The following is a 13,138-nucleotide window of genomic DNA, read 5'->3' as shown; positions in this document are numbered from 1 at the left end:
CCATAATTTGGGTTATCTTATATGTTAAAATCCTTATTTTCCACTTCATTATGTTATGGGTTCCTTCTTTCTTGATGGTGACCTCCCTGACTATCACACTCAGGGTTTGCCCTATATCTTATTACTCGAACTATGGATTTCATCTAAGATCCAGTCTGTAAGCTCTTAAACGTTTAGAACCCAAATTCTGTAGAAATACCGCATTATTCCCTTATCATCTTTCTCGGTATTAATCTCTTCTCCAGTCATTGGCTCTCTTCCTTCATTCATCACTTTTTCTTGGCACAATATGATATTTTCCAATAATTTGGGCTGCATTGCAATCTTAACAACTTTTCGGTACCAGCTCCTGTTACCTTCACTTCTATTTCCATTTTTTCGCAATCTCTTATCAACTCTCCCGAGGACATTATCATCTTGAGTCTCTCCTTTCTACTAAGGGCATTAGCCACCATATTGGCTTTCCCTGGATGATAAAGAATCTCATAATCGTAATCCTTGATTAGCTCTAACCACCTCCTCTGGCGCATGTTGAGCTCTTTTTGCATGGAAATATACTTGAGCTCTTATGGTTTGTGTAAATCTCGCACTTCTCTCCATACAAGTAGTGTATCCAATCTTTAGGGAAAAACTATTTCCGTGAGCCCAAGATCATGGGTGGGATATCGAATTTTATATTCCTTTAATTATCTTGACGCGTACGTGATTAGCTTGTCGTGCTGTATAAGAACGCACCCTAATTCCTTGTGCGAAGTGTCACTAAAAATCATAAAATTTCCTTTTCCATCTAGCAACGCCACTGTAGAGGCCATCACCAATATTTGCTTCAAGCTGTTCTCACATTTCTCTGTCCATTCAAACTTCTCAGTCTTACAAGTAAGTCGCGTTAAAGGGGCTACTATCTTTGCAAACTTGAACGAACCTACGATAGTAACCGGCCAATCCTATCTCTGGTAGTTACCCTAACTACGGTCATTAATTCCCTAGTGATCATCTCTTCAGCCTTGTTAGGATCCTTCACAGGATCCTCCTCAGCAACAATCCCTTCTGGGACAACATCCTCAACCACTACATTCTCAATATAAATCTCATCTGGTCCCTCATTAGGGTAATCCATTGAATCCACTATCTGATCCCCAATATTTAGTAAAACATCATCGTATTATTTCTCTTGAACTTCAGGGTTCGGATTCCCGCTACCATTTACGATAACGAACTATGCTTCTATCACGATATTCATAAGGGTTCCCGTAAGGGTTTTATCTGTCAGTACTACGTTAGGTAGTCTGACCATGAACTTGGCAAGAGTTCTTATTATCTTAGTGAACTTCTTATCTTAACATCGCATTATCTCTGAGGTTTATAACGCTTAGCTCTGATACCATTTCTGTAACACCCCCAAATCCGGGGTCGGGGATCCGGGTTGTCACTAGTTCCATTTCCCTTAATAACACTTAATCTTAATAAACAACCAACTACTACGTACTGTGACCCCACAATATACACACACACACCATAAGTTCTAGTCTCAGAGATGAATACCAAAAATAACATAAGTCATTTTATTCCACAATTATAAGTCATTACACCTCAAAGGAGTTTCTGAATAGATTTACAAATTCTTTACCATTATTACAATTCATAAATATAAATAAGTCTGATACCTCAAAAGTTGAAAGCCTAGCCTACTGGTAATTCCTACCTCAGCTACAGCGGCATCAACTCCTATAGGAAACTGCGGAACGTTTCCTATCCGCACGCGAATTGGGAGCTTGGTCCTGTTCATCTTGTCTAGTTGTTGTTGTGTGATGAAAGAATAAAGCAAGGGTAAGCAACAAGCCCACCGAAATAATATGTATAATAATTAACAATATATGAGCATTCTCATAGTACTCATGAAAGTCTTGGTCAAGAAGAAATGAACCAAGTTGATATCTTAACGCGACCAAGTTGCAAAATATTAAGTATATATGTATATATACTTTTCAAAATCTTGGAAATCCTCTTTCATGTATAATATACATAGAGTTCCAGTTTATAACTGTATAAAAATATCGTTGCAAGGTGATCTCATATATCTAACCTTGTCTCAACATTTTTTCTGAAAATCTTTGTCATGCATAAGATAATCATTCACTAGATATAAGTTGAAAAGATGAAGTTACAAGATACTCCAATATACTTATATCTTTTCCAAATACTACTTGAACTACCACCGTTCAAGTTATAATCAGTTTCAAAAGTTCATCACACAGATGAGACTACAAGATAAGACTTGAATAGATTCAATCTTTGGAATATCATTTGAAAGAAATGAAGTTACGAGATACTTTATTAAGTCCCGATATATATATTCACCTATATATATCTCTTACTTTCCTTAAAAACCTCTGTTATGAAAAGTATAAACAGAGTTATAATATCCAATGGATTTAGAAAGAAGAAAACATTGGCATAAACCTTATATCTTGTTGATCAGGAAAAGATATCAATTAAGTAACCTTTTCTACTAGTAGATGGATGAATCCCCCACAGGTCATCACCCTGGCCGCATTAGGACCTTATGCTGGACTGCCACTCAGCCACTTACGCATTGATGGACTCCCACTGAGCCACTTACACTTTCAAGGACCCCCACTGAGCCCATGTTGCTTATGCCGACGCATTTCGATTGGGCTTACTTCCCGAATGTTGGGCAAGTAATCAAACTCTTTTATCAAGTTAGCAACTTCGTTGCTCCAAAAATACACCACGGAGCCGGATCCCTTAGGTTTTGAGCGAGTATTTAAATCCCCTTCGAAAGGAAGATCTTAAATATGAAAATAAGTTTTGGGATCCGCTCTAACTTTTAAAATCATTTTGAAGACTCGAAAACATTTTAAAGAATGTTCAGAGTAATGATGATTTAATAAAATAAATCATTCCCGATATGTTAGAAAATATCTGAATATTATTATTTAATAATATTTGCATAAGGATAATCTTTATAAAAATAATTGAAGTAGAAGGTTTTAAAACTCATACTTAAAATGAATAATAAATAACAAAAGATATACTTATACGAAAGTACGATCTTTATTTGAATAATCGAAAATAAGTTTGATTTTTTATTCAAAACTATCGAATATACCTTATCCGATTAATAGTTATAGAAAACTATATATATATATGTATATTATACTCGGGAACATCGACTCCCGGTTTAGAAAAATGTTCACCTTTGGGTCCCCTATACTAAGGGTATACGCAACTACTACTTATCTCTAGCATAGGTATTATGCAGTTTATAAGGAATTGAAATGATAACAAGATATCAAGATTACGAAATAGGCATGCATATATATCATATCAACATGATCCAATATATCGCAAGACTTTGCTAATAATAACCATGCACTTATCTCAAGATAATGCATCAATATATTATATCACAACAACAGTATTGTTAGTCCCTAACAATGCAACAAGAATTACAGAAGGGGGGTTGAATGGAATTATTGAACCTTTTTCAAAAATATAAAATGTTCAAACTTAAAATATTTATATAACAGTGTTTTGATTTGCAAAGTGCTGAAAAACAAGTTGAATATAAATCAAAACACAAATTAATAAAAACACAAGTCTTTAAAACCTTCTGGTGGGTTTGAGTGTATCCACCAGATATATATATATATATGTATATATATATATATATATATATATATATATATCGAGAGAACTCTATGAAGCTTGAGTAGCTCACAGCTGCTTACAAATGAGAACAACTAAACTTATAGAGAAATGTTGAGTATATAGCTTACAAATGTTTCTCTGAGAATTTTCTTGCTTAGTCTTCTTATTGTTCTAATTGATACTCTTGGTTTATATATCACCAAGATTACACAGTAATAAGACAAGATAATAAAACAAAAACCTATCAAGTCTAATACTATGCTGGTTCATTACTCTATTCCAGCATCTTTGAATATCTTCATAATAGCATGGAAATAACAATGCTTCTTTGTTCTCAAAAACCCAGTTGAATAGGCTTCCACATTCCTTTTGCATACACTCGATGCATGTGACTGTGTTGTCACTGTCAACAGATGTTTGAATTGATTATCCGTCGGGTACATGATCATCCGTCGGGTTATCTTGTTGATCATCCGTCGAGTAGTATTGTTGTTTATCCGTCATGTAGCTATTTGGCACTTGACTTCATTTCATTTATACAGAATTACAAGACATCATCTATGTACAATTAATCAACCTATTCTGCATATCTAATTAAAGTCAACATGACTTATATGCTACTACAGAATCTAAACAAGGTGTATGCAGAAATATGCTACAGACTCGTTATTACACAAGTTACTCACTCGATGGATAATAAGTCATCATCCGTCGGGACTATATTGAGTCATCCGTCGGGACTATATTCCTTATCCGTCGAGTGCTACATTTTTCACTAAGTAAAATCTACTAAGGTGTTTTGTTAATGAAATCATCAAGTTCACAACATATTCACAACAATCTCCCCTAATTTATGTCTACTAGAATTGTAGCCATAAATTAAGAGAAACTTAATAATAACAAAACACCCTAAAAATACAAATTTAAATGGAGGTAGATAAAACTATTAAGTGTTTCAAATAACAAAATGTACAAAGTTTTGCTCACAGTCATTTTCAAGGTGCTCCTCTAGCCTGAGCAGATTAATCTATTTCCTTTAAGATCTGGATCTCTTTCCAAGCTTTCTGTTGTTTTCTTCTATCTGATTTTGGAGCTGTCTGTGGAATTCTAGTTCATCAGATTCTGAGAGATTCAACATTTCTTGCACTTCCAAAAGAGTCTCATTGCTAGAGATGCTCAATTGGTCTTTTAATCTGAAGAATCTTCTAACTCCTTTATCATCCATGAACTCCATCAGCCAGTAGGGCCTTAGATGCACTCTACTCCTTGTGTAAGGAATAGTTAGAGTCTTTGGGAGTGCATCTTTAGCTCTAATACTCCTCAGTTCTTCAATCTTCTTTAGAACAAGTCTTCTAGCTGTCACATTGAATCCAAAGTTCTTCTTGAACGATGAATAAACCTTTATCAGCACAGATTGGCTTTCTTGAAGGATCCTGTGAAGTGGCCATTGAATCTCTTTTCCTCCTTTGTACTTGAATACTAACCTTTCAGGTAGATTCCTGTAAGCATCAATCCCTCTAACTTCTTCCAGTTCATCTAGATAGAGGTTTAAATCTGAGAATTCCTTGATGTCACAGATGTACATGATGTCTCCTTGTTGACTTTGGTTTGAGCTTTGGTTAGAGACTTGGATCTGAGAGTTGATGGCTTCACTTTCTTGACTGCTCTTGTCTTTGTCTTCTTTGGCTTCATGAAGTGAGGTAGATTGAGTTCAAGTATTGTAGACTATCCCAGTCTATTGGCTCATCCTTAGGAATGATAGGTTCACCATGAAAATTCTTGGTTGGATCTATCTTGAATTTTTCTTGTGCCACAGAGGGCATGGATGTTTGAGTTGTTGTAGAAATAGACTCTTTGAGAAAGTACCCTTCCATCTCCTCATCACTGAAATCCAACTTTTTCTTTATTATTTGCTTGTACCTTGGCTTCTTTGTGTGTGGAGGTTCATTTTGCATTACTTGATCTTGAAATTCAACTGTTTCAGATGGTTGTGCAGAAACTTGTTGTGTTGGTTTCACAGCTTGTAACTTGGCCAAGATAGCAGCTTGCTCCTTCTTTTGTTTGACCTTTTTAGCATCTAGAGCAACTTGCTTCTTTTCTTGCTTCAATCTTGCCTTTTCTTCTCTCTTTGCTTCAGCAAATTGAGGGTGTCCAGCTACCACACAAATTTCTTTACCATTCTTGAAAACTTTAACAATTCTTCTTTTCAATGCTGAATCAGCTGGATCCTTATAGAATGCTATGGACCTGGCCAACAGTTTCTTTTCATCAGGCTTTGGTGTCTCATAAACTGTGTCCAAGGGGTTCTTTAGTGAAGATTTTGGATAACTTCACCCTTGGCTTCAAAATTAGCTTAGCCTTTGGAGATTTGATGCATGATGGTTATCCTTTTTCCAGATTCTTCATGCTCATTTCATTCACAGATATTTGTCTGACTTGAGAGTGATAAATGGCTGATTTTTCTGGCTCCTTTACTAACCCAAATTTCTTTTGTATATCTTCATCAATTTTCTCCCAGTTGATTGGACTCAGCTGTTTCTTCTCAACTGCTCTCAATGTGGCTGCTGCTTCATTTATGAGATCAATACTGTGTGTTGTTGGTGGCTTGGTGAAAGTAATTGTAGGCACAATTACTTTACTAAATTGAATGTTAAGCTGTTTCTCCCCCTCACTTGGTCCTTTTTCCCCCTTTTTGTTATCATCAAGTTGTGTGGGAGGGAGTTGAGTTGCCACCAATTGTTGGAGTAATGCAGTTTGAGCTTCTTGATTGTCTAGTATCTTGGCCATTGACTTTTCTACAGTAGATAGTCTTGAGTCCATGGCCTCAACTTTTCTGTTTAGATCAGCCTCCTTCCTTAGTTTGTGAGCAATTTCAGTCATGGTGGTTGCAGGGAGTCTAGTATTCATCCTTTCTATAACATCCTGCTTGACTTCAAAAATTTCCTGCTTGATGGCATCCATACTCTGACTGTGTTGGAGGGCTTGAATCTTATGCAGCTGGAGTGTTTCAAGGTGTGCTTTGAGTAGTTGCTTTGTGCTAGCATTGGAAGATGCCTGAATAGCTACTTGAGTGTCATGAATCAGTTTGAAAAGTGTTGATTGGAGATGTGAGTAGGAGCATTCTTTTGTGAGCATCCAGGCAGGAGTATCTGCATCTCCCCCTATGGCCATGCTATAATCCTCATCATCACCACCATCATCCCCAAAAGAAGTATCATCCAGTTCCAAATCACTGCCAATATTGGAAGGCATAACAGTGATTGCATCCTTTGCTCTTTGTAAAGATTGTGTTGTATGCACCAAATTCAGCAATCTTTCAGCCTCCTCATTGCCCTGTACAGTTAGAGTTTGATAAGCTGTCACAGGGTGAGTAAATGCCTCAGCATCTAGGGAAATGGAATCTATAACAGCTTGATATTCTTGCTCAAATAGCCTTTTCCTTTCTGCATCATTGGCACTCATTGACTCACTTGCAATGGTTTCCACCCTTATCACTCTTGTACTTGCATTTCTCTCTTAATCTCTCTTTTGTTGCATCAAGGTCTCACCTTGGCTCCCCACCCTCACACCCTCACCTTCACCATCTAAGGTGGGACTCCTCACACTCACTTTTTCCAATCCTGAAGAACTGGATTGCATTTGGTCACTCTTTTCCTCTCCTTTTTCCTGGGAGCAACCCAGACTCTCACTTATTTCACTCCCTTCCATCAAGCCTAGAAGTGATTGCACTACACTAAGTCTTCTACACTTGTGATAATTGATGAAATTAGAAGCTGTGTAGAGACACTCGACAGATAAGGGATATCCGTCGGGTTAGCAGTTTGACTATCTGACGGATAACTGCTGTTAAGCTTATCCGTCGGGATACAATCACTACCCGATGGATGAACAATATCCATCGAGTGAGTAGAAATGAATGTGTTTGGAGTGGAAACTATTATGTACTCTGTGCAGATTGATGAGAGTTTTGGCACAGATGTCTCAACAGTTTCAGAAAGAAATGGCAAGTGAGCCAATAAATCATCTAGAAGATGATGCTCACTTGCTTGGATTTTTGGCTTCTCCAAGAGAGTCAAAGATGGAGAATTTGGAAGTGATGTGTTTATCATATCCACATCTAATTGTGTGGGAGAGTTAGGTGTTTCAGGTGCTTCTATTATTAAAAAATTTGGTTGTGACTCCACATTTATTGGAGCCACATCAAACTGACTTTGAGAAGGTGCAGTGACTGTGTCTTTAGCACAGTTTGCACAGTGTGTGAACCCTGTGCATCCCCAAGGGTCTTTGGTTTCTTCTTTCTAGTATAGGTTTGGGGTGAGCTTGTGTCCCTTACCCTTTTGGCCTGTGCTCTTGGCTGAGAGCTTTGTTCAATAGTCACATCCTTTTGGGAGGATGCAACTAGCAATGAACTTATGTCCTTATTACACTGCAGTTTGTTGGAAAACTGCAGTGTGGCTAGGCTGGGAAACACTCACATCTCCAACCTTATCCTTAGGGTTTCTTTGATGTTCACCCTGTCCCTCAACTTTCTTACCCACCTTCACACTCCCCTCTTTTGGTTTGGTGGATTTTACAACTTGCATCTTTTGAGAGACACCAGAGGGGGCTTTCTTTGTCTTGGTTTTTGAAATTTTAGATTTGGCAGCTTAGGTAGGCAACTGTTGGGTCAATGACACAGTTGCCATTGCTACACTAGAATGCAAAGAAGTGTGTGAGACTGGAAGAATAGAGACAGATGAACTTACCTCACTTACCTGAGGTGCCTCCATAATAGAAAAATAGAAGAGTAGCAACTCTTTGTGATGGTTTTCCCTGTTCAAATCTACAATAATTCTCCTTTCTTGAACCCAACAATCTAATTTGTTGGTTGGGTTCTCAAGCACAATATCCTCAGAGAAGTGGTTAGCAATCATCATTAAGAATCTAGCATAATAAACATTTTTACCCCTCTTATTTAACTCCCCTAACTTAAACCCCAACTCAAATATGACAAGATCACTAAAGTTGAAAAATTTATCAGTAACTAGCATATAAAGCATGTTAAGCATAGAGATATTGACATAGTCAAAATTACTAATTTTACCAGAAAAGACCTTAGTAACTACATCACACAGATAACTCCATTCCTTCCTAAGACCCAACCTCCTAATTTCACTTAATTTAGAAGTAGAGAGTGCATAGCCCGTGGAGTTAAGCATATTAACAATGTCAGTGTCTGTGTGTGGTAAAGTTACAGTATTATCAGGAATCTTGAAACATGCTTTAACAATGTCACTATTAACACAGAATTCCTTACCTTTAATAGTGAAAGTGATAGTCTTATCAACTGAGTTGTATGTTGCAGTCGTCCACATTTCTTCAACAACCTCACAGTACATGGTGGATGATTCCAGCATGGCATAGTTAAGTTTGCAGTTCTTCACAAAATCCATCATTTTGTGGTAGTCGCCAGACTGTTGAATCCCCTTGTTCACAAGAGCAGTGAAGTTGTTCTTCTCATAGATAAATCCAGTTTGAGACATGATCTTGATGACTGGTGCCATTATTATAGAGTTAAAATTGTAGAGAGAGAGATGATAATTACTTTTGAGAAAGAAAGAAATTAGAGAAGATGATTTGAGAATGATAAAAGAAAAGCAATGAAAATGAATTATGCTTTTATACTATCTCAAAAATAACTGTCAAAAATAATAAAGTAAAATAAAGTAACCAATAAGAATTGCCCAAAATAGTCGTTTAAAAAATAAACTGTAAAAATTCCATCAATTATCCGTCGTATTATACTTACAAACTGTAAGCATACTCGATGGATAATGTTCAAGAAATTAACGGCTAGGATTCAGACAATTCGACGGATGAGAATAAATAGTTCTCCGTCGAGTCATAAAATATTCCAGAAAAATAATTGATTTTATTAACAAAATGTATACCGACGGATGATCAAACTCGATGGATAATGATCATCCGTCGAGATGTAAATTTTGAATTACCCAAAATTTCATCCAAGACTGAAAAATCAATTAAATTTCTGGCTGCAATTCAACTTGCAAAATATCTTATAAAGATTCAAGAGTACTTTAGCATACCTAACTCACTTACCAATCTTGAAAAGGTGGATTCATCCAGTGGCTTGGTAAAAATATCTGCAAGTTGCTTTTCACTTGGAACAAAATGTAGTTCCATAGTACCATTCATTACATGTTCCCTTATAAAGTGGTACTTGATGTCTATGTGATTTGTTCTTGAATGTTGTACTGGATTTTCAGTGATGGAAATTGCACTTGTGTTATCACAGAAAATAGGATTCCTTTCAACTTGCAGACCATAGTCTAGCAATTGGTTTTTCATCCACAAAATCTATGCACAGCAGCTGCCAGCAGCAATATACTCAGCTTCACCTGTAGAAGTAGAAACTGAATTTTGTTTTTTACTGAACCAGGACACAAGCTTGTTTCCTAGAAATTGACAAGTTCTTGTTGTACTTTTTCTATCAATTCTAAAACCTACATAATCTGCATCTAAGTAACCAGTTAGATCAAAACCAGAATCTCTAGGGTACCAAATGCCAAGTTTTGGTGTTCCCTTGAGATATCTGAAAATTTTCTTAATAGCTACTAAGTGAGATTCTCTAGGATCAGCCTGAAATCTAGCACAAAGACATGTAGCAAACATTATATCTGGCCTACTAGTTGTTAAGTATAGAAGTGAGCCAACCATGTCTCTATAACTTGAAATATCCACAGACTTTTCAGTAGTGTTTAATTTAAGCTTAGTTTCAGTGGCCATGGGAGTTTTTACAGATGTGCAATCCATTAGATCAAACTTCTTCAAGAGATCATAAATATATTTAGTTTGACTAATGAATATTCCATCACTAACTTTCTTAACTTGAAAACCAAGAAAGTAAGTTAGTTCTCCCATCATGCTCATTTCATACTTACGTTGCATCAATTTGGCAAACTTTTTGCAAAGTTTTTCATCTGTAGAGCCAAAAATAATGTCATCTACATAAATTTGAACAAGTATACTAGAGCCATTAACATTTCTAAAGAATAAAGTTTTGTCTACAGTACCTCTAGTGAAGTGATTCTCTAAAAGAAACTTTGACAAGGTGTCATACCAGGCTCTAGGTGCTTGCTTCAGTCCATAAAGTGCTTTCAAAAGATAGTAGAGATATTCTGGAAAATTTGGATCTTCAAAACCAGGAGGCTGACTGACATAGACTTCCTCCTCCAAATCTCTATTCAGAAAGGCACTTTTGACATCCATTTGATACACCTTGAAATTGGCATGGGCTGCATAGGCTAAGAAGATTCTGATGGCTTCAAGTCTTGCAACAGAAGCAAATGTTTCATCAAAATCTATTCCTTCTTGTTGACAATAGCCCTTAGCAACCAATCTAGCTTTGTTCCTGACTACTATGCCATTTTCATCCATCTTGTTTCTGAATACCCATTTGGTGTCTATTGGATTCTTTCCTTTAGGCTTGGGTATCAGCTTCCATACCTTATTCCTTTCAAATTGGTTTAGCTCCTCCTGCATAGCTAAAATCCAATCAGGATCCAACAAAGCTTCTTCTACCTTCTTTGGTTCTTCCTTAGAGAGGAAGCTGCTATACAGACATTCTTCTTGAGTTGCTCTCCTTGTTTGAAATCTAGAAGATACATCACCAATGATGAGCTCAAAGGGGTGATCCTTTATCCATTTCCTTTATTGAGGTAGATTAGCTCTAGATGAAGAGGCCTCATTGTTGTCTTGATGTGTTATTGAGTTTTGATTATTAGAAACTCCCCCTAAGTTAATGGATCTTTGATTTGAGAAAGGGGAACTTTCTGTAAGTGATCTATTCTGACCTTCAGCTTCTTTTGATGACCCGACGGATGGTGAATTTAGAGTACCGACGGATGAAGCTGGTTGTCTCCTGACGGATAAAGCAGATTGTCTCCCATCGGATGAAGCATTATGCAACTCGACAGATGTTGAATTTGTGCTTCATTGATAGTGGATTTTTCTGCATTATCCTTTGATACCGTTTCTTAATCACTTTCATCATCACTGTCATCACTAACCATCTCCACATTGTCAAATTTGAGGCTCTCATGGTAATCTCCATCTTGTAGTCCTTCAATCTTTTTATCATCAAACACAACATGTATTGATTCCACAACAATGTTGGTTCTTAGATTGTAGACTCTATATGCTTTACCAACAGCATATCCAATAAAAATTCCTTCATCAGCTTTAACATCAAACTTCCCATTCTGATCAGTTTGATTTCTCAAGATATAACATTTGTAGCCAAAGACATGAAGAAAATTTAGAGTTAGCTTCTTGTTCTTAAACAATTGATAGGGAGTCATGCATTTTGCTTGATTAACCAGAGAAATATTCTGAGTGTAGCATGTAGTATTTACAGCTTCAGCCCAGTAATATGTTGGTAACTTGGACTCTTCAAGCATTGTTCTTGTAGCTTCAACAAGTGATCTGTTCTTTCTTTCTACTACTCCATTTTGTTGTGGAGTTCTTGCTGCTGAAAACTCATGCAAAATCCCATTTTCTTCACAAAATACTCTCATGATAGAATTCTTGAACTCAGTTCCATTGTCACTCCTAATTCTTCTAACTTTGAAATCAGGATGATTGTTGACTTGCCTTATGTGATTGATGATGATTTCACTAGCCTCATCTTTGGACTTAAGGAAATATATCCAAGAGAACTTTGAGAAATCATCTACAATTACTAGGCAAAATCTTTTTCTTGAGATGGACAACACATTGACTGGTCCAAACAAATCCATGTGTAGCACTTGCAAAGGTTCTTCAATTGTTGAATCAAGCTTCTTTCTGAATGATGCTTTAATTTGCTTTCCCTTTTGGCAAGCATCACACAGTCCATCCTTTGAAAACTCCACTTGAGGAATGCCTCTAACTAGTTCTTTCTTTACAAGTTCATTCATGGTCTTGAAGTTTAGATGGGATAACTTCTTGTGCCATAGCCAACTTTTATCTTGACTTGCTTTACTGAGTAGACAAATAATAGATTCTGCATTTGATGAGCTGAAGTTAGCTAGGTACACATTTCCTTTTCTCACTTCAGTGAGAACCACTTTGTTGCTCCTTTTATTTGTCACAACACAGGCTTCTGAGTTGAAGGTTACTGAATTGCCTTTGTCACATAGTTGGTTGATACTCAACAAATTATGCTTGAGACCATCCACTAAAGCAACCTCCTCAATGATGACATTGTCTTTTGAAATCAAGCCATATCCCACAGTATAACCCTTGTTGTCATCTCCAAAACTGATACTTGGGCCAGCTCTCTCCTTGAACTCTGTGAGCAGGGTAGAATCACCAGTCATGTGTCTTGAACAACCACGATCCAAGTACCATAGATTCTTTCTGTTTCCCTGCATACATTAAAATCAAATCAAGTTGATTTTGGTACCCAAGTTTCCTTGGGTCTTGT

This window comes from Apium graveolens, chromosome 4 (genome assembly GCF_009905375.1).
Source record: "Apium graveolens cultivar Ventura chromosome 4, ASM990537v1, whole genome shotgun sequence".
In the NCBI taxonomy this organism is placed as follows: domain Eukaryota; kingdom Viridiplantae; phylum Streptophyta; class Magnoliopsida; order Apiales; family Apiaceae; genus Apium; species Apium graveolens.
Note: the sequence above shows the minus strand (reverse complement) of the source record.